The sequence below is a fragment of the Lepidochelys kempii genome, chromosome 2, assembly GCF_965140265.1.
Source record: "Lepidochelys kempii isolate rLepKem1 chromosome 2, rLepKem1.hap2, whole genome shotgun sequence".
Lineage (NCBI taxonomy): Eukaryota > Metazoa > Chordata > Testudines > Cheloniidae > Lepidochelys > Lepidochelys kempii.
In genome coordinates this window covers 253,948,776-253,972,769 of record NC_133257.1, presented here as the reverse complement: position 1 = coordinate 253,972,769, position 23,994 = coordinate 253,948,776, and the positions used below count along the sequence as shown (strand labels likewise).

Genomic DNA, 23,994 nt, shown 5'->3' with positions numbered 1-23,994 from the left:
CTTTATCCTTCTTCTTGCCCTTTTCAACAATGTACCTGTGCAAGTTAAGAGTTTTCAAGCCTGACTTACATCAAAAACAAACAGAGTGTTTGAGATTGGCGGAGCAAGCGCTCCGAGTTGCACTGTCAACATTTCCTGCCAGGATTAAACGACTCTGCATATCAAGGCAAGCTCAAATTTCTCATTAAAAGCAAGTGTTGTTATAATTTAGGGTCGAGCAGGGGTGTGCTGCACAAATCTTTTATTGAAGTAAGTGTGCCTTAGAGCGGAAAAGGTTGGAAAACGCTGCCTTATATTACTTCCTACACTCAGATGAAAAGACATTATAAACTAATTACTCTCTCTATATACATAAATAAATACAAACCCACCCCACCTCCCATTTAAGCAATGGCAGTCTCTTCTGTGGGGTGGGGAAACTCAGCTCTTCGGTTTGATAGCCCCAGAAGGAGTGTGTGATGAGGTTAATGCCCCTCCCACCAGCTTATGGCTTCACTTGGCTCTCCACACAAATGAGCACAGCAGTGTCTAGATCATTCTTATTTCTTTTTATTGAAAGCCCAAAATCTTTCCCTGGAGACCCTGGTTTGAAAGGTCACTAGGCTTGAGTGAATGAAGACAACCCATCTCCCAAGTGAGTGAATGCACCGGTCAGGTACTCACTGGCCAAATACTCACCTGGAGAGTGATCCACTCACCCCCACCGTAGTCATGGGTTTTCTGAAAAGGAGAGAAAAAGAGGAAAAAAAACCATCTGTGACATTGCACCCCATATTCTTCATAGTTGTATGATTATGACATAATTATGATGCATTTTGTACAAGCTATATCTTGTTAGGTGTCTGGAACAGTTATGATTTGCTGAATATGATTATCTTATTTGTATGCATGTATCACTTTTGTAACTGAAGTTATGAATATTGACTATATATCTGTATTTCAAATGTGGTTATACCTGGGTAATACCCACTAGGCAAAAGGCTTCCAGTCTAGACAGCTGATTATGAAGGGCCTATTCAGGGTAATGGCCCTGAGGGGAAACAATAGGCCTTAGGAGAAGCTTATCCCCCACCTCATGAGCCTTCCTGAGAACACTCCAGACAGCCTGTAAGTAATGGCTGCTATGACTCAGCAAGGGCATGTGACCAGATCATATGACACTGAACCCATTTTGATACCTGTATTTTTCCACAAACTGGCTGGGAACTGATTTTGGGACAAAGGGTTCCCGCCATATGTTAAAGCTATATAAGGTGGGTGTGACATCATCTTGGGGCCTCACTCCCCACCACGAGAACTCCTGGAAACACCCGAGGAACAAAGACTGAACTGGAGGGAAGTGCTAGTCCCAGGCTAAAAGGATTTCCAGCCTGTGTATGGAAACCTGGTGGACTGCTTGTATCATCAGCCAGGGTGAGAAATTGTTAATTCATATCCAATATTTCTAGTATTTTAGGCTTAGTTTGTGGTTTTGTTTATTTGTTAGGTAATCTGCTTTGATCTGTTTGCTATCACTTAAAATCTATCTTTTGTAGTTAATAAACTTGTTTTTTGCTTTATCTAAATCAGTGTGTCTTTAAGTGAAGTGTCTAGGAAAAATCTCAGCTTGGGTAACACAAGTTTGACCTCTCCACATTGAGGGAGGGGCAGACTATTTATGAGCTTACATTGCACAGATCCCTGTGCAGGACAAGATGGTATAATTTTGGGTTTATACTTCAGCCTGGGAAGCTGGGGGTTATTTTGGCTGTAGCCTCTCTATTGTTGGTTCATTCAGTAGCTGGCCAAAGCGTGCATGTAACTGCAGCTGGGTGTGTCCCTATCTGTGTGAATGCTGGTGGAAGTGTAGGACCGGGAGTGGTCCACAGTTTGTCACAGCAGCACAGTGCTGAGAGGGAGCCCGGGCTGGTGAGTTAGAGGGCTCAGTGATACCCCAGTTCCAGGTGGCACCCTGGGGGGAATCTGTCACACCATCCTCCAGTGAGCTCCCCTGCCTGCTGCGAGTGGGGATGCCATTGTTCAGGCTGTGTATAGCTCACACAGGTTTCTGCCTCAGAACTGGACTGGAGAAGCCTCCACACATCTGGCTGCAGTTACCCTGCAGGACTCGCCACCTTCTCCCAGGCTGGACTGTGCCGTGTGTTGTGCAGGTGGTCAAACTAGATGATTGCCGTGGGTATACCTGGTCCTGCCTCAGCACAGAGGGCTGGACTAGATGACCTCTTCAGGTTTCTTGCACCCCTACATTTCTATGATTTTATGTTTACCTGCAGGATATTATTCAGTCACCAGCTGTATGAGTGCAGCATGGTGTCCCAAACTGAGTGTAAACCCTGGTGAACAAAGGAGACTAAGCTGAATCCTAAATTGTATTGAAGCTTGGTTTTGCCTGTCATTTTACCTGTTTTTCTTGATAAATGCTTCTTGTTTAAGAGTGGTATGTTTCCATATATCATAAATGTACCCTTCAGAGTGAGTGCATTTTTCCCCTGAGGAGACTGTATTTCAAAATTACATCCCAATTCCAACCCTTAATTCAACAATCTCTTTTCAATTTATTTAACTGCAGTGGATAACCCAATACATCTGTTCTACCTTGTTAAAGAAATACTAAATCCTAATTTAAGATTATACAGATGTGTGAAGTATTTCTTTCCTTCTGGCAGCACCACTGCATTTATTCGGTGAGACTGGATAATTTTGTTTCCCAAGAAATAAAGTATAAACATAAAAGTACAGTTCTGCTGTTATTTTAAAGAGCTGTTCTAGCATTACTCCCTAGAGTTTCCTGATGTAACATTTATTACAGTTTTGCACACTATTTAGTACCCTCATAAATAAGAGCAGCCACTTAACGATATTAAAATATTTATGTTAGTAGTATGTTCATAAAGAGAAGATGTTTAGTCTCCTTTTATGCAAGTTGTTCCTACTGAACACTTCAGAAACACTGCAGCAGAGACCAACAAAATTAATTTCTTTTAAATAAAAGCTGGGAATAAAGTTATAGAAGGAAAAATAATGCGTTGATTTAAAAAAATATGGGAACAAAAATGGATGTGGTACCTGCTACCACCTAAAGTGAAATTAGTGAATTTTCAGAGTCTCTCTGCCTGCCCTTTCAGGTTCTTTCTGCTTAAGATTCAAAACTGGCATTTTGACCAAAATGTTTGCAACATCTATCCTTCATCACACCCCCAGCAGAAAAATTGCATGCTAACTGGTCCTTGCAAATAACCAAATACTCTCCATGCAGCCATCAACAGTGCACCCTAATCCCCATGTCCTAGTTGCAATAATATGTGGGAATTGATGGTCCCCAATTAGTTTTGTGGGCTGTTAAAGCATTTGGAAGTGTCCTTCTGGCTGGGATGGAGCTGAAATGTGCTTATGTTCTACAATATCCAGAGCTTCAAACTTTGATACATTTCCTGCGGCACCAGAGGCTCCTGTAGCACCCAGATTGCCTGCAGCCATATCACATTAGGCAATGGTCATGTCAGATCACACAAAGTAGGGTCTAGCCTGGTCAATGCTTGGCTGAGAGACTTATAGGTAAAACCTTTAGGTGGAACCCAGGAGCCACAGGAAAGTTTAGTCCATGGTTCAGCAGGTGGCATTCATAGATTCCAAGGCCAGAAGTGTCCCCTCATCTGACAGGTGTTTGTTCTTAAAAAACTGCAATGATGGAGATTCCACAATCTCCCCTGGAAGCCTGTTCCACTGCTTAACACAAAGTTTTAGAAAGTTTTTCCTAATATCTAACGTAAATCTTCCTCGCTGTAAATTCAACTGATTACTTCTTGTCCTACCTTCAGTGGACATGGAGAACAATTGGTCACCATCTTCTTTATAACAGTCCTTAATATATTTGAAGATTATCAGATGTCCCCCTCGGTCTTTTTTCAAGACTAAATATGCCCATTTTAAAAAATAACCTTTCTTCAGGTTTTCTAAATCTTTTATCGCTTTTGTTGCTCTCTTCTGATCTCTCCATTCCAGTGGGCACATCAGACAAACAATGTTGTATCGCGTACAGGATTGGGAATCTTAGGTCTTCCGTGGGCCAAATGAAGACCATACTGAATGGATGTTTCTTTCTTGGCTCTCTGGGACAATTAGTGTTGGCATTGATGGGGGTGGTGTTTGGTAGTCAGGTGTGCAAATTGTGTAGTGACAATACTGCTGAGAATGGAGATTTTTCTGACCTCCATTTGCTGGGCAAAACATACATTATGGATATATTTTCATAAGAAGTGGGTCTGAACTGGAACCCTGGTTCTCAACAGCTTGAGACTTTGAGGGTTAGGATTTGATAATTTGATGCAACTTTCATGACTTGAATCTGTCTCTAATGAACTAACCTGGAATCCTGAATATAAAGCCCTCCAGACTTTTGAGTGTAGGGCATTATGAAATAAAGACCCTATCTTGGATCTAAATTTCATGATCAGGGACCATATGTAACTTGGAAACCCAAAATTGACTACCCTCAAACTTTGGGTAGATGTCAGAGGGAAAACAGGATTGTCCAAAATTGTTCTCAAGTTGACCTCTGAGGTCCCTCTGTAACTTAGATCGCTCTTAAATAGCCGCAGCATTAGTCACAAAGCACTGGCTCTGGTCCTCCCAACTTTTTTGATTCATTTTTGCATGAAGCTATTCAGAATGCCTAAATGTAGCTGTGTTAGTCTGTATCAGCAAAAACAATGAGGAGTCTTTGCGGCACCTTAGAAACTAACAAATTTATTTGGGCATAAGCTTTCGTGGGCTAGAACCCACTTCATCAGATGCATGGAGTGGAAAATACAGGAGCAGGTATAAATACATGAAAAAATGTGAGTTGCCTCACCAAGTGTGAGGTCAGTCTAATGAGACAATTCAATTGACAGCAGGATACCAAGGGAGGAAAAATAATTTTTGAAGTGGTAATGAGAGTGGCCTATCTCAGACAGTTGACAAGAAGGTGTGAGTAACAGTAAGGGGAAATTAGTATTGGGGAACTTAGGTTTAGGTTTTGTAAGGACCCAACCACTCCCAGTCTTTATTCAGGACTAATCTGATGGTGTCCAGTTTGCAAATTAATTCCAGTTCTTCAGTTTCACATTTGAGTCTGTTTTTGAAGTTTTTGTGTTGAAGAATTGCCACTTTTAGGTCTGTTATTGAGTGACTAGGGAGACTGAAGTTGACAGATAATCTATGTGCACATTGTGTAATCTATGAACACAGGTTACCATACACTCACCATTATGGGGCATAATTATCCTCCAACCTGATGTCTTGAGTTCTGTCTAGCGTGGTCTGTTCCTATTATTTGCTTATCCAAACTAGCAAGAAAAGGAAACGTGAGTAGAAGAAAGCTCCTCCAATAATGCAAAGAGAGCTCCTGTTCTTCAGAAACCACTTTGCTATCAATAGCCATGATAGATAAACTATACCAGATATGGTGCCTGTCAAGTAAAATTAATTATAATAGCGAGGAGCTGTTGAATAATAAATGCAGTGCAGTTTTTTGGGCAGCATTAAAAATTAAGTAATGTTCCAAGATGTTTAACTACCAGTGGTATGCATTGTTTTCTTACAAGCAATAAACTACATGAATGAATCAAGTCACTTACAAGGGCAAAGACTGGTTATGCCTTCCACATGTGACACACTTTTTGGTCATCTCAGTGCAGCTAAACTATTGCTCATAACCATGGTTAAGACGTCAATCTAACCTATGTTGGTATATGTCAGGAGTGACTCTTTTTATACTCAATTTGTTAGTATACCTAGCTTGTTCATCAAAAGAACTGCTGAGCAGAAGCTAAATTAAGTGTGGAGTTTTCCAGCCTGTCAGGCAGGGAATTTTCCATCAGTTAACCAGCTCTATTTCATATTGCAATAGTTAACTATTGCCAGACTTTCCAGCTTGCACAACTGTATACTTCAGCAAAAAGCTCAAGTCAGGAGGGCACAGGGTCATGTTTACTCCTTGCGGTCACTCGCTTCCCCCTCCTCTCCTGGTCTGTTAGTTGCGCTAAGGCTTCAGAAACGGCCTTTCTAGCTGTTTTCAACAATGAGCATAACAGTTGGTATTACCGCTGTAGGTATTGGTCTAGGCATGTTACTGGGCTCTGGGCTACCAAAAATCTTCCCCTCCTACACTAGCACCGTTATTTAATGCAGCAGGATGATGGCAATAAAAACAGAACCAACTGTTAGCCAATTGTGTGGCCTCACAAAGCAGAACATGAGCTAGACATTACATTACCTACCATAATTCGTTAACTTGCCGTTGCTGTGATAAAAGATGCTTCAGGGGGAAGATCTGAGTCTGCTTTCAGTTAACCCTGGTATAAATCAAGAGTAATTGCATGGAAGTCAATGGAGTTACAGTGTCAAGCTGGTGTGAGCATAGACTTGGGCCCAGAACACATGCTTTTTCTCAAATAGGTGAATAGGGATGTCAGCCCCAAACTCACCAGCATAATGCCAAGCTGTTTTTTCCATGCTCTGGAAAGAGTTGTTAAGTAAACCTGGTCTGAAAATGAATTACTCTTTCATTTATTAATTGATTTTTTTCTTTCTGTTCCTGACAAATAAAGTAGTCTAATGGGCTCTGGGGAAAAGAAGGCCTCACTCTGAACGCTTTCTGATTACATTATAGATGTGTGTGGTTAAGACACTAAATGGATCTGCATGATGATATTCAGAACTACCATTATGGCAAAGTTGGATGACAGTGATAAAAACTCTCATCAGACTGACATAGTTCGTGAATGGGAAGGGGTCTTGAGATGTAAGGAAAGAGGGTGAGAGGGAAATGACCATGAGAGAAAGGAGGGATGGGAAGGGGGAATATATCCCCAGAGAGTTGGGCAGGAAGGGAATGGGTAGTGGGAGAATCATATGGACTGAATCACAAGAAAGAGGGTGCAAATCAGTATAATTCCATTGTAGAACCAGAAACTCCTGCTGTTCCAAGGATTCCAAAAGGTGAATTCTGCTTGCATTCCTGTCATTCATCATGGACATAAGAAGAGGTGGAAGTGTTAAAAACGAAGTTGCATCTTGCCCACTGTGGAGAACATTGTGGAGAGGCTAAATGAATTCTTTGCATCAGTCTTCACTGCAGAGGATGTGAGGGAGAGAGGATGTGAGCCATTTCTTTGTAGGTGACAAATCTGAGGAACTGTCACAGATTGAGATGTTAGTAGAGGAGGTTTTGGATCAAATTGATAAATTAAATAGTAATGAGTCACCAGGACCAGATGGTATTCAGTGTTATGAAGGAACTCAGATATAAAATTGCAGAATTACTAACTCTGGTATGTAACCTATCGCTTAAATCAGCCTCTGTACCAGATGATTGGAGGGTAGCTAATGTAATGCTGATTTTTAAAAATGCTCCAGAGGTGATCCTGCCAATTATAGGCCAGTAAGACTAACTTCAGTACCAGAGAAACTGGTTGAAACTATAGTAAGTAATAGAATTATCAGACACATAGATGAACATGCTATGTTGGGGAAGAGTCAACATGGCTTTTGTGTAGTGAAATCATGCTTCTCCAGTCAATTAGAATTCTTTGAGGGGGTCAACAAGCATGTGGACAAGGATGATCCAGTTGATATAGTGTACTTGGACTTTCAGAAAGCCTTTGACAAGATCCCATACCAAAGGCTCTTAAGTGAAATAAGCAGTCATGGGATAAGAGGGAATATCCTCTCATGGTTAAAAGATAGGAAACAAAGGGTAGGAATAAATGGTCAGTTTTCACAATTGAAAGTAGTAAATAGTGGGGACCTCAAAGATCTGTATGGGTGTCAGTGCTGTGCAACATATTCATACATGATCTGAAAAAGGGGCTGAACAGTGAAGTGACAAAGTTTGCAGATGATACAAAATTATTCAAGATAGTTAAGTCCAAAGATGACTGTGTAGAGTCACAAAACTGAGTGACTGGGCAACAAAATGGCAGATAAAACTCAGTGTTGATAAGTGCAAAGTAATGCATGTTGGAAAACATAATCCCAACTATACATAAAAATGATGGAGTGTAAATTAGCTGCTACCACTCAAGAAAGAGATATTGGAGTCATTGTGGATAGTTCTCTGAAAACATCTTCTGAGTGTGCAGCTGCAGTTGAAAAGCTAACAATATTAGGAATCATTAGGAAAGGGATAGATAATAAGACAGAAAATATCATAATGCCACTATATAAATCCATGGTATGCCCATACTTCGAATATTATGTGCAATTCTGGTTTCCCGATCTTAAAAAAGATATATTAGAATTGGCAAAGATACAGAGAAAGACAACAAAAACGATTAGGGGTATAGAACAGTGTCCATATGAGGAGAAATTAAAAAGCCTGGGACTGTACTGCTTAGAAAAGAAATGAGTAATGGCAAATATGATAGATTCAAATCATGAATGGTGCAGAGAAAGTGAACAGGGAAGTGTTATTTACACCTTCACATAACACAAGAACCAGGGATCACTCAATGAAATTAATAGGCAGCAGGTTTAAAAAAAGCATAAGGAAGTAGTTCTTTACACAACACACAGTCAACCTTTGGAATTCATTGCCCATGGATGTTGTGAAGTCCAAAAATAAAACTGGGCTAAAAAAAAAGAATTAGATAAGTTCATATATTTGCAAAGGTTATGATCTACTGAATATATGGATCCTATTTGTATGCATGTGTCATTTTATATCTGAAATTATGAGTGTTGGCTCTATGCTTGTATTTAAAGTGTTTCCTGTAGGAAGCACATAAGGGAGATTTGGCCAACATAGTGTGAAGGGCTTATTCAAGTAATTAGAAACACAACTGACAATGGACTTTGGGAGACACCAATCCACATCTGAGCTTTCCTGGGAAGGTTCAAACTAACATGTAAACAATGGTGTCGGCCTGCAAAAAGCTGAATCATTCATAGACATGACTTGCCCAGGTGGCTGCAGACTCCATCTAGTTGTTGTGATTTTGCACAAGAGAACAAAGGGGTTTTTGCCCAGAAGAGAGAGAATATAAAAGGCTCTCCATTTTTTTTCTTCAGCTGGCTCAAAAGATAGCCTCTCCACCCCAAAGAGATGCCTGAAAGAAACTGGAACAAACGACTAACTATGGGGATGTGAGTGATTGCTGGACCCAGACTAGGAAGGAGTCTAGTCTGTGAAAGAAGCTTATTGGAACATCTCTGAGGGTGAGATTTACCTGCATTTAGTTTCCTACTGTATTAAGCTTAGACTTGCATGTTTTTGTTTTATTTTGCTTGGTAATTTACTTTGTTCTATCTGTTACTTGGAACCACTTAAATCCTACTTTTTATACTTAATAAAATCACTTTTTGCTTATTAATTAACCCAGAGCAAGTAATTAATACCTGGGGAAGCAAACAGCTGTGCATATCTCTCTATCAGTGGTGTAGAGGGTGAACAATTTATGAGTTCACCCTGTATAAGCTTTATACAAGGTAAAACTGATTTATTTGGGGTTTGGATCCCAGTGGGAACTGGGTATCTGGGTGCTAGAGACAGGAGCACTTTTTAAGATGTTTTCAGTTAAGTCTGCGGCTTGTGGGGGACGTGGTTCAGGCCTGGGTCTGCGTTTGTAGCAGGCTAGTGTGTCTGGCTCAACAAGACAGGGTACTGAAGTCCCAAGCTGCCAGGGAAAGTGGGCTCAGAGGTAGTCTCAGCACATCAGGTGGCAGTCCCAAGGGGGTCTCTGTGACCCAACCTGTCACACTGGTAATGTTCTAATTAATTTAATGTAATTTAATTTAATTGTTATGGTACATTCTATAATCTAACATGTATGTAAGTCCCAAGTACAATCATAAAGCACCAGGGAAGGAATTAGAAATCCTTTGCTTTATGTCTCTCCAATTATCTGATGGCAGAAAGTTTGCAATTCACAAGTCTTTAATCCTTATCACTGTCTATTCCCAGTAGCGTTGTGATCCTTTATTAATTCCTTTATTGTCTTTAAATGAATATTCATCCTGCTCTGGTTTCCACTCACTCTTTGTTAATTTTAGATGGCTGCCATTCACTTCAGTTTGGCTCCACTGACCGATGTGACTTCCTACAACAAAACATAGGAGCTGACGTGTAACTGATCCCTGTGTGGGTGTGCAAGTGTGGGGAGCATATAAAGATCCTGTGCACAGGGATCAGGCATAGCTTCAGCCCATGTGTTCTCCAGCGAGCACCCCCCCGGGCCATAGCCGCTTCCCTTCTTTCCTCTGCACTATCCAGGGGAGCAGACCTCATCCTTTAAAAGAATGTGAGCCCCCCAAAAGGTATCCCAGCCTCCTCAAGCATAATCCCTCCCCCAGATCCTCCTGGGGCTTGTGCCTACCTCTGGACCACACTGCTACTCATCTTAGGTGATGTATGGTGGAGGGGGACCCAGGGGACCTGTTCTCCAGTATGTTGGGGATACTTGCTGTGCTGCTTTGGTTCCAAGCTGCCCTAATGTTGATAACAGCTTCCATACAGAGCACAGAGCAGCTCCTACACCACCCTCATGTCAGACGCCAGTGTAGGGGCACTTGCAAGCCTCCCTTATGCCTGGGTGATCCTGAAGGGTTATTCTATCCTCTTGGAGTCGATGGCAGCCAGTGCAAATTTATTTTGGGGACTAGACTTGTATCTAGCCAGCCCCAGGGTAGGGAGAGGGCAAAATGGGCTTAAAGTCATTTTTGTGCCCTGACCCATCCCGTCCTTAAGCAGCACCATTCTCTCTTCTACTGCAGCTGAAGGTCTGGTTCAGTATCTTCATCCTATACAGTTTATGTATGTTCCTTAGGATCCAGAATGTGTCTTGCCTTTTGTTTGTAAAACACAGTGTATTTTTACATTGCTGTCAGTAGGCCGTTCATAATTAGGGCTCCATGTCTGTCACGGAGGTCATGGAAGTCACAGATTCCATGACTTTCCACGACCTCCGTGACTTCTGCAGGGGCCATTGTGGCTGGGGTCAGTTTGGCTGACCCCAGGGCCACCCAAGCAGCTGGCTCTGGAGGCTCAGGTGGCCCCTGGGACAGCCACACCAGCCGCTGGTCTGGCAGTCCCAGCAGCACGCCCTGGGTGGCTGGCCAGAGCAGCCTCAGCCCTGCGCAGTGGTCCCTGGGCAGCCAGTCGGAGCCACCGCGCTTCCCAGGCCGCTGACTGGAGCAGCCACGGCCCCCAGCAACTGGTGGCGGTGGCCCCACATGCTTCCTCCTAGGAGCTGGCCCCCCGCTCCTCTTCAGTGCTTCCCCCCCAAGATTTATTCATGTCTGTTTTTAGTAAAAGTTATAGACCAGTCACAGGCCATGAATTTTTGTTTATTGCCCATGACCTGTCTGTGACTTTTACTAAAAATACCTGTGATGAAATCATAGCTTTATTCATAATTAATTTACTATTCCATTTCACTCTGGTTATGAAACCCCACCATAGAGATCTTTGTAAGGGTTGTGCTGGCTTTGTGTATCTTGTGTTTTGACCCGGTTACAGCTTATTAGGAAAATGCCTGTATCTGGATTTATCTCCATCTTATCAGTGCTTTTCTTGATGTCTCCTTGGCTGTCCTGCCTGCTTCTGGTTACTTCTTTTGTTTCTGCTAACAGACACACACACCTGCACCAAACAATCCCCAGCACCCTATCTATCTCTGGTGCCCACCTACCTTAGATCCTGGCTGTCCTTGCATGTGGCCTATGGCTTGGGTGATGTCTCCCATAGTTTCAGTTATCTTACTCCAAAAAGTGCTTAAATTTCTCCCAAATGAAGGGTGGCCATCACACACCGGCCTCAATGAGGTTTCAACCCAACTCCCAGCGTTACAGACAGTACCTATCTGTTGTCTCTTGTTTTAAACTTCGAGTCTGTGGACTTCGGGGCAGGAACTGTCTTTTTGTTCTGTGTTTGTACATCACCTAACACATTACGTTCCTGTCCATGACTGGCACTCCCAGGTGCTATTGCAATATAAATAATAATAATACTTAATAAACTATGTTGCACTGAGATAGTGCAAAGTTACTTTGTGCTGTATTTCTATCGTGTTGGTTTAATACCATATGAAACAACAAGGAAGAGCTTGCGATAAATGCATACATAAGGTTTATTGCTCTGTGTATAGCTATTTAGGATAGTGGGTAATATTTGCTAATGGGTGGAAACTGTTAAAAGGACGGTACTAAGTTTTGAAATCAATGTTGTTTCTACACTAGTTTTGTTACTAAGAGCACTTTAGAAGCTGAACATTTAATTTAATTCTGTTTGGAAATCATATTTGTCTCTCCATTTATGTAACTCATTTGGCTGGTCGTTACTGAAAAATCTGAGACTATTTGTTAGCTTCCTTGCTAGAGCATGGTGACATCTGTTCTGTTTGATATGGTCTGTGTTGCATGCAGGATGCTGAAGCAAGATTTTATGACTGCTGTCCCCTTGGGAACATCAAGAAAATAAGATACAAGTCTCATGAGACTGTCCCAGTGAGCAACATTTTAAACCATATACTAGGCTGGAACAATGCTGATTTTCTCCTGAGGACGATTGGGCCCCACTGTGTGTACTGCACGAGAAGAGTGTGTGTGCTGCTCACCCTTTCTCTCCTGACTGCAGAGATCTCCAGAATTGTCAACCCTGAATGTTCAAATATCATAAGTCAGGGCCACACAAATTCTGAGATCTGGTCTAAGGTCAGACAATTTTAAGAACCATATATTGGAGGTTTTACTGGCCTTCTGGATTTTGAACCTCTAGGGGGTCACTTTTCCAGCTCTCAGTTTATTTCTGCAAACATGAGGGCTAGAAACTTTATTTCTGAATGAAAGCTGAGATTCTGGTGTAGTCACATGCATCCGGGGACTACAGCTTTGAGAGAAACACAGAATATCATGAGACTCATGTTAAAATCCCAATTTGTAGCCACACTGAGAACCACGTCTCTGTCCTGATTTCTTTTTTAAACTTTCTTTTTATTGTTTTATATAAAATATAAATACATAACAAAACAAAACTTATATAAAGATGGAAATACTATACAAAAACCAAAATTCAATGTTCATTATTTGTGAAACCTGAAAAAAACAAAACAAAAAAACAAACAAACCTGAACCCGTAGATTTATGCAGGGCATCAATTATTAAAGTCACTAAATAGATAAATAAGTGAGAACATAACCTATGATTATCGGGGACTAATATACCTAAACTGCAAAGGTATGCAATAGTTTCATGTATGACCAGACATCCTCATATTTTTTCCAAGCCTTTTTATTAGACAGAGTAATTTTTTCCATTAATGCAGTAGTAGAGAGCTCACTAAGCTAGTCTGTGTATGAGTGAGGAACTGCAGATTTCCATTTTTTGACCACTAAAATAGTTACTGCGATCTGTTTCTGAATGTTATCCGGTAATACCAACTCATCCAGCTCCCTAAAATACACAAGGTTGAGAAGGAAAGCTAGCAACACTTAAAGTTTTCGAGAGAGCACTGAATATGGTGTTCCAGAACACATGTATTTTTGATGGATATCGAGCATGTGTGAAAAGTTGGCATGTGGCTGTTTGTATCCCAAACATTCATTGTGTGTTGCTAATCAAGCCTTACACAAATATTCTAAAGTCTAGTAGTACCTATTTAATATATTGTTCTAGAACAGTGGTTCTCAAACTTTAATAACCTGCGAACCCCTTTCACGAAAATATCAAATCTCACAACCCCCCTCCTAAAATGAATATTTCCAGGGATTTTCTCCCTTACCTGAGCATAAATTATAGAAGCAGTGATCTTGGAAATAATTTGGGGTTTTTCATGACACATTTACTACACACTATTTATCATTACATTATTAAATTTTATTACATTATGAAAACAACTCTTACATTATGAAAACAACACTCTTCCAAGATTGTAGCTCATATCACTTCGATTAAGCCTGTTATAGGACAAGGCTCCTCCATGTTTCATCAAGGAGTACCAGACGTGAAACAGCATGAAGGTATTTAAAAAGCCAACTTAAATAAAGAGTTCCTCCCACAAGCATTCGGGTCTTGAGCAGTCCAGGCAAACAATGCATGACTACAACAAAGCTTAAACTTGTTCTTCATAATAATTTTAAAAACAACGCTAGCAACCTATTTAATTTTAGAAACAGCAAAAAATATCCACCTCCCTTTCCATTTCTTATAAGGAGTCTTGACGTTTAAATCTCCTCAGTGTGATGGATGCACTTTTTTGATCTGCATACCTCTTGGAAGTCCAGAACCACATGGAGAAAGAGAAAGGCTCAGGTCTGGTTCGCCATTGAGTCTGCTTCTGTATTTGGTTTTCAGATGTGTATACGAGGAAAATGCTTTCTCATGTAAGTATGTTGTTGAAAACGGTAACAAAACTACAGTAGCTTTTTTTGCCAGCAGAGGGTACTCATTTCTTAAACTCAGCCAAAAGTTGGTCAGTGATAGACTTCTGAAACTCCTTTTCAGTTTGTAATTACAGGAGATCTCAATCAATTCCTCTTTCCTTAGTGCTCAATATCTGCGTTGAGAAAGTGGTATCATCAGAGGGATTGCGAATCCAGTCATTATCACCTGACATAGCTGGAAAGTATTCGCTGAATGCTGTGCAAAGTCCTTTCAGGTGTGCAGTTATATTAGTTTTAGTGCACTGATCCTACCAAAGTTTATGTTCTACCAGGAAGCCATGAAGAGTGCTGAAACACTCAATTTGATTGTGTTCCAAACACCTTTCCCAGAACTGCAATTTCTTTATCATGGATTCAACTCGGTCTTGCACATTGAAAACTGTTATATTGAGGCCTTGAAGAGATAAATTTAGGTAATTAATCCCCGAGAAAATGTCTGCTAAATAAGCTAGGCTCTGGAGCCAGACATGATTTTTCATACAGCTGGCAAGGTGGAAAGGGTGGCTGTTGAAAAAAACAAGGATTTCCGTTCTAAGCTCAAACAAGCTCACAAGGATCTTGGTCCGTGAGATCCATCTAACTTTGGTATGAGACAACAGACAATTGTGTACACTATCCATTTCTTAAGTACGTGAAATATTCCGGAATTTGTTGGCCATGATTTTAAGAAATTCACCATTTTCACTGCATTGTCCAGCACTTTCTTCAGTCCCTCAGGCAGGCGTTTTGCTGCAAGGGCTTGTGTATGGATACTGCAATGAGCCCAAGAGATATCTGATACAACCTTTTTGGTTTGAGCTACAAATCCACTATACTTCCCCATCATTGATGTGCCCCATCAGTGCAAATGCCTCGGCAATGAGACCTTTTCTTGAAAATATGCATTAATCAGATTGAAGATATCTTCTCCAGTTATACATTCTTTCCATGGTTGGCAAAACAACAAGTCTTCTTCAACCATGCCTTCATTCATAACATACAAACACTAGCAAAATAGATAGATTAGCAACATCAGTTGATTCATCCAACTGCACAGCATAATATGGACTATTTTTCACTCTATGTACAATTGTGGTCTCTACATTACTTCACATGTCATTAATTCTTCATGACAACATATTACTGGACAAAGGTACTATGCCAATCCCTTTTGCAGCCTTTTCTCTGAGAATGCAATGAACTATGTCTTTTATACATGGACCAATCAAGCTCTCTGCTATGGTATGGTCTTCTGATGCTTTTGCTACTCAGTAGCTTACTTTAAACGGCACTTCAAGTGCATTTTCATTATCAGTACTTGCTTTGGATACAAAACCGGTAATGTCACTTTTCCACTCAGCTAATTTTTGCTTGAAAAAAATCAACAGGCTTGTCGAGTTGTGCAGGGTGCCTACTTTCTAAGTGGCACTGAAGTAGAGAAGGTTTGAGGCAGCTGTTTGCTAGAACATCACCACAAATTACGCACTGTGGTTTCTGACACTCTTGATCACCAGTGCATGTAAAGCCATATTTTATACAATCATTATCATATTTTCATTTCTTCATAAGCAACTTTCTGGGACCATAATGATCATTTGATTTAGATTTTTCACACTTTGGACTTGATGAAACACTAGCTGATGTTGAATTTTTGTTTTCTCGTATCTTTACACTTTCCATTTTCAGCCACTTTTCCTTATTGAGTGTACAACGGTTCAAATAAAAATAACACACTGAGAACGCTTACAAACAAACAAACTAGTAAATGAGAAGATTCACTCACGTTTCATTAGAGCAAAACGGCACACTATAGAGAATGACTGAGTATGGAGTAACTGATCCTGTGCCCCTCCCTGATGAAGTCTCTATTGAACATGAGGTCTGTGTTTTAGGAGAAAAACAAGAAGCTTATCTATATTTGCCTTCTGGAATGTGTTTGTCGGGCCTCAAGGCATGCAGACCCTGCAAGACCACATCTGGCTAATTGGTAATCTGAGGAAACCTCTGGCTTAGCTTTTGAAACTGCTTGCCTAACAAGTTTTTCGATTGATGTGTCGTTGTTTACTAACAAGGTTAAATAAGGGGGGAGAAGTTTGGGCTAGGTGGATTGCTTCATGGATGCACCTTATGGTCTCCATGGGCAGATAAAGATTGGCCATCAGAAGGCTGCCACTGTACTACTCAAAAGCCACACTAAACTTTGGTAATTATTGAGGGTTGGGGATATTTTACTAACCTGTTGCAGACATATGTAAGTGCTTGAGATTAAATAAAGTATAACTTTAAGTGAGAGCACTCTTGTACTCTTATTGCCAGTCATCTATTAGTCAGATGGCCGTGTCTCTGTTGATTTATTTCCTAACACCACCTCACACAGAGTAAAGTTATCAAGAGTTTCGGGTTGAAAGAACCCCAGGTAACAAAGCAAGGGGAGAGTTGTCTAATACACTGATCCAATTCAGAAATATTGGTCCAAAGCCAAATTTTTTAGGGACAGCCATTAGCCAAGGCCACTGAACCCTATCAAAGGCTTTCTCTGCATCTAGAGATAAATCTATGGAGGGAACATCTGAGCGCTCTGGTTCAAGTGAGTGATTTTTCCGCATATTATCAGCAGCCAGTTTTCCTTTAATGAAACTAACCTGATCTGTATGTATAATTGTTGGGATGATGGTGTTAGTCTTGTCTCAAAAATTTTGTAATTATTTTGCAATTTGTGTTCAATAGAGATACGGGGTGGAAGTCGTCACAGTTGCAACCATCTTTTTTCTTCTTTAATATTAAAGTATTTAAAGCAACTCTCATGTCATGAGACATGGTTCCTTTTTGGAATGTTTCAGTGAAGGCCTTTAAAAGAATAGAAGATAGCTGATTACAAAATGTTTTGTAGAAATCTGCCAGAAAGCCATCCATACAAGGAGCCTTGCTGGAATTCATATTTTTTATAGCCTGTTTGAGCTTTAGTGTTGTGATAGCTTTGTCCATAAACAACACTTGTTCTGAAGTTAGGATATTAAAAGGTAGGCCTTCAATGAGACAATCACATTTATTAGAGTCAAACTGGTTTTCTGATTTACATAAAGCTTGATAGAATTGCTTAAATTGATTATCTGTTGGTTCAAGGGTGGCACTCCTATCTTTTCGTAGTAAGGAAGAAATATTGTTGTTGGCTAGTTCCGTTTTAAGTTTCTGGCAAGTAATTTACCTGCTTTATCTCCCTATTCATAATATCTTTGTTTGATCCTGTTGAGTGCAAATTTAACTTTGTGGATAAGCATTCATTATATTTATATTTGTCACTGATTAGAGAATGTAGAAGGTTTTCATTATTTGAAAAAAGAAAAGGAGGACTTGTGGCACCTTAGAGAATAAATTTATTTGAGCATAAGCTTTCGTGAGCTACAGCTCACTTCATCGGATGCATTCAGTGGAAAATACAGTGGGGATAGGTTCACGAAAGCTTATGCTCAAATAAATTGGTTAGTCTCTAAGGTGCCACAAGTACTCCTTTTCTTTTTGCGAATACAGACTAACACGGCTGCTACTCTGAAACCATTCATTATTTGAGTCAGTGTTGTGCATTTTCTGAAACTTATCTATTTCCCTATCCAGAGAGTCTAGTAACTTGAGTCTTTTTCTCATCCTTGGAGGCACACTGTGATGGGAGCACACTCACCTCTCATGAGCGCCTCCTGTTGGCCAGGTGCGGACCTGCACTCTTTCCCTTTCTGGTGCCCCCTGTGGGCTGTTGCCTTCATCAGGTGGGTCTTCAGTGGCTCAGCCCTCCAGCCAAGTCACACACAGTCAACATGTGAACGAAGAAACCCCTTCTGGGGTGAAAGGTCCAACAGGGCCTGTCCCTGTGTTTAGCCCAGTCTCTGAGCTCAGTCCTCAGCTCCTTCTGGGATAGCTTTAAGTCTGTGTCTCCCCTGATATAGAGCAGTGCCCTCAGGGCCTTCTCCCTGGAGACTCTAAGTCCTGCCCTTCACTTGGGCCTCTAAACAAGCCTTCTCTTCTTCTTGGGGCTTAGGCCACCCTGTGAGTTGGGGGTGGGGGGCAGGCCTGCCCACTACTCTGGGTCCTGACCCAGGGACCCTATAAATAGCAGTCACATGCTGCTTCCTGTAATAGTTGCTGCTGCTATTCCCTGGGCCACTTCCCATGTAGCCTCTTCCTCTTGGGTTCTCTGTCTGTTCGCTGTTTGAGCAGGGTCTCTCCCAGGCCTCCTTGCCTGGAGAATTTCTCAATCTTCACAGTCCTATCCCTGCTTGAGCAGGGTTTCTCCCCAGTTCCTTTACCTGTGGAGATTCACAGTCTTAGTCTTTTTTCACCTTTCTGGTCCCAGCTAGCAACTGAACTGCTCAGATCCTACAGTTCCTTTTAACTGAGCCTGCTGAGCTCTGATTGGCTGGTCCTCTGATTGCAGGCCTTGAGGACCCACCTTTGCTGCTCCTTTCTGGGACGGGGGCCTCAACAGGGCCCAGTACACCCATCACACATACTTTATGTATTCACCCCTTACTGTAGCTTTCAGAGCTTCCCAAAAGATGGAATCTGAGGTAACTGAGTGCTTATGTTCTTGTCTGATGTTAGAGATGACTAAATCAGCTGTGGAACAAAACTTTGCCTCTTTTAATAGCCGAGTGTTTGGCTTCCACCTAGAAGATTTTAATGATATGTAACTAGCATCTATGGTAAACATGATTGGAGCATGATCTGAAATTAATATATTTACCATTAGCTGCTTCAAGGCATGTCAGAATCAGTTATGAAGACACAAGAAAAAAGTCAATTCTGGAGTAAGATGAATGTACAGTAGAGACATATGTGTAGTCACGCTCCTTGGGATGTCTCAGTCTCCATGTATCTATTAAATCAAATTCATTCTTCAATAATGAGGGTTGGCCCGTTGTGCTTTGGGAGCTGGGTCTCATGTACTTGGATTTATCCAGATGTCTGTCTAATGTAGTATTCCAGTATTCTTCCATTATTAGAGGAATGTCTGTTTTATTAGAAAGACTGTCTGCAATGTCTTTGATTATGAATGCTTCCTAAAATTAACCTTTTTGAGCCTTCAAGAAGAACATATCTGCCTTCAGGATCAGACCAAGACTGTGCACATTGAAAAGTTATATTTTTAGGAATTAAGATGGATGTGTCTCTGTTCTTAGAATTCAATGATAAATAATACTCAGAACCTACCCAGATCTTCTTGATTCCAGGGCATCTGTTTCTGCTAGATGAGTTTCCTGCAATAAAGTTACTTGGCACTTTTTTGATCTGAGGTTTCTCAGGATTTTAATTCTTTTGGAAGGTTGATCAAATCCCCTCACATTCTAGAAGCCCACTCTAAGAAAGTTCATGGCACAGTTTTATAAGATATATTAAGATATACAATCTTAAGATTCATATTTCCCTCTTGATATTGTAACCCACATCTTTAGGATATGGTCTTTATTTTTAAATATTAGATACTGGTTAGTTTTGAATTAATTTATGCTTCGGTTGAGCCTCCAAGGGTGTCAAGTATACAAAAAGATCTATAGTTAAATATCACGTGTCTTCCAAAGTATATTTGCAACAGAAAAACAAAACAAAACAAAATTAACAGACTTAAAACAAGCCAGTGTGGGTATGTTCAGATCCCTAATGACTTCAGTTCCATCTTCTCCTCCGCTCCCTGTATTATAGAATAATAATCTAAACATCTCTAAATACAAATATATTTTAAGTCAAATATTACCCTATAAGTACCATATTAGTGTATGTATAATATGTTTTTACCCACAGAAGATTTTATGTATACATACTGTGATACAGCATGGCCAGAGGGCAGCAGGAGAGTGTTTGAAGGGAGCCTTATTCCCTGTAAAAAAAAGGAGTACTTGTGGCAGCTTAGAGACTAACCAATTTATTTGAGCGTAAGCTTTCGTGAGCTACAGCTCACTTCATCGGATGCAGCTCACGAAAGCTTATGCTCAAATAAATTGGTTAGTCTCTAAGGTGTCACAAGTCCTCCTTTTCTTTTTGCGAGTACAGACTAACACGGCTGCTACTCTGAAACTTATTCCCTGTAGAGGGAAGAAAATTTGCTATAAATTAATTAAAGCACCTGAAGCCAATTAAAGCACCTGAAGCCAGTCACATGATAAAAAACCCCTGCTTCAATCAGACAGGAGGAGGAGGAGTTGAAGCAGAGTGGAGTGGTGTGGTGTGGGAATAGAGAGCAGTTTGAAGGGAAGCAGAGGAGAGGTTGGAGAAGTGCTGTGGTGGGCTAAGAAGACTAAGACCCTAGGTAAAAGGACACCTGGTTTGTGCAGAGAGGGAGGGCAGGAAGCTCCACAAGCTGAAGGGTAGGAGAGGGAAGCAGCCCAGGGGAAGGAACTGCTAGTTCTAGTGGTTTACTGCTATCCCTAAGGCCCCTGGGCTGGGACCCGGAGTAGAGGGCGGGCCTGAGTCCCTCCCTCTCCACTCCCCTCATCAAGGATATTAGTGGGGCAGTTAATACCCCAGTTCAGGGGCAAGAAACCGTGCCCGGAACCGCCCCCCAAGAAGAGAAAGCGCGAGACCCATCATAGTAGTGCTGGCAATTTGCCACAGTACATACACATATGTATATGCATATACCTATATACAGACTCATCACAAGTAAATTTACAATTGATTTGGTAACTCAAATATAAATTAGTACAAAATTTAAATATTAAAAATACAACAGTATAAAAATCATATTCATGGTTTGTTAAAAGTCCTGCACAAATTGAACAACTAGTGCTATTCAGAGTTTAGGTTATAGTTCACTTTACATGTCAGGAATATTGACTGTTCCAAGGGATGTCTGGTTACCATAACACAATCCATCAGCGGCAGAGCTAGTGAAGAGATTCTGTCTAGCAGTGCAAGTTATGATGATTAATGCAGCCAGTATTTCAGTCAGTAGATGGTGCTGTATACCTCAGCTTAATGTTAAACTGTTACTCTATGCATTGCAGTCCTATACAGTTGTTGTTTTTGCTCAGTTCCAAAGGAGATAAACAGAAGAGTTCAGCCTAGCTGGTTATCTCCTAGGAGCTGGAAGATTATGTATGTGAACATTATCGTATCTACAAGGATACATAGGAAAACAAATTGATTTTTAAATGTGCTGAGATATCTTTTTATGATTAAAAAAAATAACATTCTGCTATTTTTGGTCAAATCTGGTCTGAGTCTTTGAAGTGTCTGCCAAACTTCAGAGTTTGGAATTAAGATGGATGTGTCTCTTATGGAGCCTGCTAAATTCATAGTGGTCCCCCTCAATGGCAAATGGCTTTATGCAATTGAATGCAGCTCTTTTTGTTCAGCTCAGTTGAGAAGTAAAGAAAAAAATGTTGTGGCCTTTGTACAAAAGAGTTTCAGCTTTTCTGGCAGCATTCGTTAACATTACTTTATCGTTGAACTTCAGCAGCTTGAAGATGATGAGTCTGGGCTTGCCAGACTCCGGCCTTCTAGTACCATGCATTCAGTGAGCCCTTTCAATATCTAAGGAGGACAGCTGGGGGTCCAATTTAAGTATGTCAGGGAGCAGCTTTTGAAGAAAACCGATAATATCCTTCCCCTTTAGACCCTCAGCAATGCCCAAGAGACAAAGGCTGTTTCTTTTCAATCTATTTTCTAAGTCATCCTGTTTTTCTTCCAGTTTGTCTAGCCTAAGCTTTAAGGAGGCAGTTTCTTCTTTTATTTCTCTGCTTTTAGTGACAGTTTTTTGTATTTTGTTCGCCAAGTGAGCCATCTGGGGTTTTACATCATTAGATCTTTAGAGAGGCCATCAATATCTTTTGAGACTGAATCCAGTCAGTCTGTGAGGAATTCTTTCTGGAATTCTATCCTGGGCTAGGTTCTGCAGTGGCCTTGAGGCTCCACTTTCAGCTGCTTCGGTGATTCAGGCCTAGGTCTTTTATTGCCTCTCATTTTTTCATCGGAATCCATGTTCAACAGTTCAAAGTTTATCCAGGGGACAGGAACTTATTGTCCATGTGCTAAGAGAGTAATGATTAGAGATGAATTTATATGTGGGGAGTGAGGAGGTGTGGGACTAGGGAGCCATTTTCCTACTGGTATCATGTGACCTCCTCGCCACCCGATTTCTCCTCTCCCTTGTCTAGCCTAATAGAACCCTATGGCTACAAGAGGATTTTTTTTTAAAAAGGCAATAGTTTGTTAACCTTCACTGTATCTTTTGCAAGTGCACTATATACCATTTAATTTTTTTTAATGTGAGCTAAATGTTTCACAAGAACAGGGGAAGACAAACAGAGCCTGCCTCAAAGAGCTGAAAGTCTACACTCCGAATCTATGGGTAGAGCCTCGCACCCCTGACAAGCCTTCTGTAGGGGTTCTGAGAAGGGTGAAGGGGAGCAAGGTCTGTGTGGAAAAACTTGCACAAATGGGGCTTAAATAGGGACAGGATACAAGTTAAGGTAATAATAAAAAGGGGGGCTGGGGAGAAGCAGGACAGGTATTTACAGAGCATTGCCTGATTGCCACTGACTCAGTGAGAGAAGCGCTGGATCTGTGAGGCCTCAGCTCCCATGGGTTACCTGGGAGTTGAGGGCACTTGCAGCACTGTGCAGCAACAAGCCCCAAGCAGGAGAGCAGTAATGTGTCAGAGGCGACTCTCTGTTTGTGGGAGCTGCATGGATGTGCTACTCAGACACTGCAGTAACGAGACTGTGACTGAGTTCCTGAAATGGGCCACACGGAGAATGCCACACTCAGGGCAGACTGCAGGAAATAGGGCAGACAATCCCCCAAACTGGTGATTTAGTCTATAATTAGATTCACCAAGGCAGTAACACAAGCTTCTGCAGTACCATACTGGTTAACCAGAACCCCAATACAGTCCCCTTTAAGCATTCCAGTCTTCGGCTCCCATCTAGGCAACCCAATCTCATGTAGCTAGAGGTTATTGAAAATGCATTTCACTATATGTTCTTTCTAATCCCAAAGGATCAGACACACGTCTCCAGGTCAATATGAATATCAGATCTTACCCAAATATCATGCTGTCAGCCAATCCTTAGTAAACTAACTAAAGATTTAATAATAAAAGAAAAGAGAATTAAAAATTGTTAATAGATCATACACATTCAAATGGTTGCAAATTCCTTACATCAGGTTTGTAGCATGATGGAGTAGACTGTTGGCTAGTAAAGTCTCTCTAGTAACTTCCACAAGATTGGAAGGTCCTCAGTCCATAGTTCAAGATGCTTCTTTTTGTTGTAAATCCATAGGCCAGAGAATTAGAGCAGGAAAGAGGTAACATGGAGATGATTCAGGTGTCTTTTTATATCTTCTGCCATGTACCTGGAAATTTACTGTCCCAAACAAAGCCCACAGCCCTTATCTGTGGAAAGTTACTGGACAAGATGGAGTTCAGGGTCACATGAGCATATCACATGTCCTTACATGGTTTGCTGAATCACAGGGGTGGCCACTGATTCTTCGCTGTTCGGCATCTGCGGGAAGACCTAGTGGGCGGGATGAATTTCTTCAGTGGCCTATTGTGAGAGCTGAGTGTCCTTGATGAGACACATAGCTGTCTAGCCCTGATGTAAAT

General features: G+C 41.1%; 1 long non-coding RNA gene across 1 annotated transcript; it reads right to left on the bottom strand.

Annotated features, from left to right (window-relative positions):
• Nucleotides 1-533: 533 nt before the first annotated feature.
• On the bottom strand, nucleotides 534-16,260 carry LOC140907801 (uncharacterized). Its single transcript, XR_012157628.1, has 2 exons — nucleotides 16,180-16,260; nucleotides 534-720 (listed from the first exon to the last, which is right to left on the bottom strand). It is a non-coding gene; the product is annotated as an uncharacterized lncRNA (long non-coding RNA).
• Nucleotides 16,261-23,994: the final 7,734 nt, after the last annotated feature.